This window comes from Propithecus coquereli, unplaced genomic scaffold, assembly GCF_000956105.1.
Source record: "Propithecus coquereli isolate 6110/MARCELLA unplaced genomic scaffold, Pcoq_1.0 Scaffold844, whole genome shotgun sequence".
In the NCBI taxonomy this organism is placed as follows: domain Eukaryota; kingdom Metazoa; phylum Chordata; class Mammalia; order Primates; family Indriidae; genus Propithecus; species Propithecus coquereli.
Window position 1 is genome coordinate 13052 of NW_012154663.1, and position 4012 is coordinate 17063.

Below are 4012 nucleotides of genomic sequence, written 5' to 3' on the forward strand. Positions count from 1 at the left end.
AGTAATATTTTTTATTTTTGTTTATTCTTTCAATTGGCATATAATAATCATAAATACTTATGAATAAAGTGTGATAATTCGATATATGTATAAATATATACTTTGGAATGATCAAATAAGGATTATTAGCACATCTATCACCTCAAACATTTATTATTTCTTTGTATTGGTAATATTCAAAATCCTGTCTTCTTGCTATTTGAAAATATACAACAAATTATTGTTAACTATAGTCACCCTGCAGTGCTACAGAACACAGGCACTTATTTCTCATATCACGCTGTGGTTTTGTATCTTTTCAAAATCAACCTCTTCCTATCAATCACCTCCCAACACACATCCTTTCCAGCCTCTATCAACAACCACACATCCTGCCCAACATACCCTGCTCTCTACTTTTTAAAGCTTCTACATATTAATGAGAACATGCAGTATTTATCTTTCTGTGCCCAGCTTATTTCCCTTAATACAATGTTCTCAAGAATCATTCATGTTGCTGCAAATGACAGGATTTTATTCTTTTTTGTGACTGACTAGTATTTTGTTGTATGTATAATATGTACCACATTTTGTTTACCCATTCGTCTATTGATGGATACTTAAGTTGATTCTAAATCTTGGCTATTGTGAATAGTGATACAATAAACATGTAATTGCAGATAGATATATATCTCTTCAACATACTGATTTCCTTTCTTTTGGATATATACCCAGGAGTGGGATTGCTGGGTCATATGGTAGTTCTATTGATAAATTAAAAAAAAAAAAAAACATATACTGCTTTTGATAATGGCTGTACTGATCTACATTCCAACAAACCAGAAAACAATTAACAAAATTACAGGAGTAAGTCCTCACCTATCAATAATAACTTTGAATGTAAATGCACTGAATGTCCCAATTAAACAATATAGACTGGCTGAATAAATAAAAATATAAGATCCAAGTATATACTGCCTACAATAACTTCACTTAACCTTTAAAGACACACATAGACTGAAAGTGAAGGTATGGAAAAATATATTGCAAATGGAAACCAAAAATGAGCAGGAGTCACCATATTTACATTGTATAAAACAGACTTTAAGTCAAAAATTGTAAAAATAATATTTTATTAACATGATAAAAGAATCAATTCAGCAAGAGGATATAACAATTGTGTGTGCACCCAAAACTGGAGCATGCAGATATATAAACCAAATACTATTAGATATAATGGGCGAGATGAACTCCAATATGATAATATCTGGGGACTTAAACACCCCACTCTCAGCACTGAACAGATCATATAGACAGAGAATCAACAAAGAAACATCGAATACACACTGCACTACAGACCAGATGGATGTAATAGACATATACTCAACATTTCATCTAACAGCTGCAGAATACACATTCTTCTCATCAGCATATGGAATATTATCCACAATAGATCTTATGTTAGGCCACAGAGTAAATTTCACCAGATTTTTAAAAAACAAAATCGTATCGTATTTTCAGACCACAATCGAATAAAACTAGGAAGTAATAACAAGAGGAACTTTGGAAACTATACAAATGTATGAGAATTAAAGAATATGATACCAAACAACCAATAGGCCAAAAGAGAAATTAAGTGGAAAATCAAAAAGGTTTTGAAATTAATGCAAATAGAGACACAACATGCCAAAATCTATGAGATGCAGCAAAAGCAGTTCTAAGAGAGAAGTTTATAGTAATAAATGCCTGCATCAAAAAAGTAGAAATATTTTTTAAAAAGAACCTAACAATGTACCTCAAGGAACTAGAAAAACAAAAACAAATGAAACCCAAAATTAGTAGAAAGAATGAAATAAAGATCAGAGCAGAACTAAACAAACTAGAGGCTAAAAAATGCAAAAGAACATCGAAATGAAAAGTTGGGTTTTGAAAAGGTAAACAAAATCAACAATTCGTTGGCTAGACTAAATAACAAAACAAGAGAAAAGATCCAAATAAATAAAATCAGAAAGAAAAAAGAACACAGTACAACTGATGCCACAAAATTATAAATGATCATTAGAAGCTATTATGAATAACTATATGCCAAAATTTGGAAAACCTAGAGGAATGGATAAATTCCTGGACACATAAAACTGCCAAGATTGAACCAGAAAGAAATAAATAAAAAACAAATATGAACAGACAAATAACAAGCTTGAATTGGTAATAAAAAGGCTCCCACTTTTCCCATTTTTTATTGGATTATTCACCTTTTTGTTATTAAGCTGTATTTTTTATACATTCTGGAGTGGTCTTGTAGAATATTTTTTAAAATAGTTACTCTATATTTTGGGTTACTTTTACCTGTGCTTGTTTGTGTTCATTTTCAGTAAAACATTTTTAATTTAATGGATATTTAAAATTTTTAATATTGATGAAATCTGATTTATTTTTTTCTTTTGTTATGTGCACTTTTCATATCACATCTGAGGAATCACACCTAAGTCAAGCCCACACAGACTTACTGCCATGTCTCTTATAAGAATTTTATAGTTTTATATTTTCATTTATATCTAAAATCCATTTTCAGGAAATTCTTGTGCATGGTGTAAGGTAAGGGTTTACCTTCACTGTTTTGCATGTGGGTATAAAGTTGTCCCAGAAACATTTGTTGACAAGATTATTATTTCTTCATTGAATTTTCTTGACATCCTTGTGAAAAACAATTTATCATAAATCTAAGGGTTTATTTCTGGACATTACATTCTATTCTACTGACAAATATCTGCCTTTTGATTGGATTGTTTAATTAATTAATATTTACTGTTATTTCAGATATTGTTGGATTTACTCCTATGATTTTGCTTTTTGTTTTCTATAAAACTAATGCCTTTTTCCTTCATCTTTTACTCCTTTGCTATCTTCAGTTGCATTAAGTAAATATTTTCTATTGTAACCTTTTAATTCTATTGATAATTTTTTAGTGTACTTTTGAATTATTTTCTCATTGGTTGCTGTAGGACATAAAATGTTTACATTTGCTTATGAAAATCTACCTTAATTTTATACTAATTTAATTCAGTGAGAAATAGAAACAGTACTTCTATTTAGCTCTATTTTCCTTTTCCCATTTTGTACTATTATTGTCACAAGTATTGTCTATATAAGTTACATCCCAAAACACGTTATTGCAAATATTGATGGATATATATGTGTGTGTACATATAGTACATAGTGCATGTATGTACACACACACATACACTGACATACGTATACTTACTTGAAAAGTGTGGTTCCCAAACTCTGGCAGCAGCCTGGTCCTGGCCAGTGACCTGTTAGGAACAAGGCCGATCATCACAGCCTGAGCTCTGCCACCCCACACCCACGATCCTCGCGCCTAATCAATTTCTTCCATGAAACCTAGGAACCGGGGGCCACAGGTAAGCAGCAGTCACACAAGCAAATCTTTATCTGTATTTACAGCTGCTCCCCATCACTCTCATCACTGCCCGACCTCTGCCTCCCCCACCCAAGTTGTCAATAAATTCTATCAATTTTTTCTTTGGCGATACCATATTTTGCCTTCATTTTTGATTATTTTGTCGAATATTCTTGGCTGGCTATTTTCTTTCAGCATTTTGAATTTATCATACCACTGTCCTTTGTCCTTTATTTTTTCTGATGAAAAATCAGTTATATTTCTTTCTGGTATTCACTTGTGCAAAACACGTCATTTTTCTCTTGCTGCTTTCATGATATGCTCTTTGGATTTGGCTTTCAATATTTGTGCTATGATGTATACATGTGGATCTATTTATGTTTATCCAACATGGAGTTTACTGTGCTTGTTTAGATATATAGATTAATGTTTTCCATCAAATTTGGAAAGTTGTAATGCATTGCTTATTTGAATATTTTTCTGCTCTTTGCTCTCCCCTCTTTCTTTTTTGTACTACTATGCCATGTATGTTGATGTACAACATTTCTCAGAGGTTTTGTGAATTTTTCTTCATTATTTTTTTCTCCATCTTTCATATTATATAATCAGTAT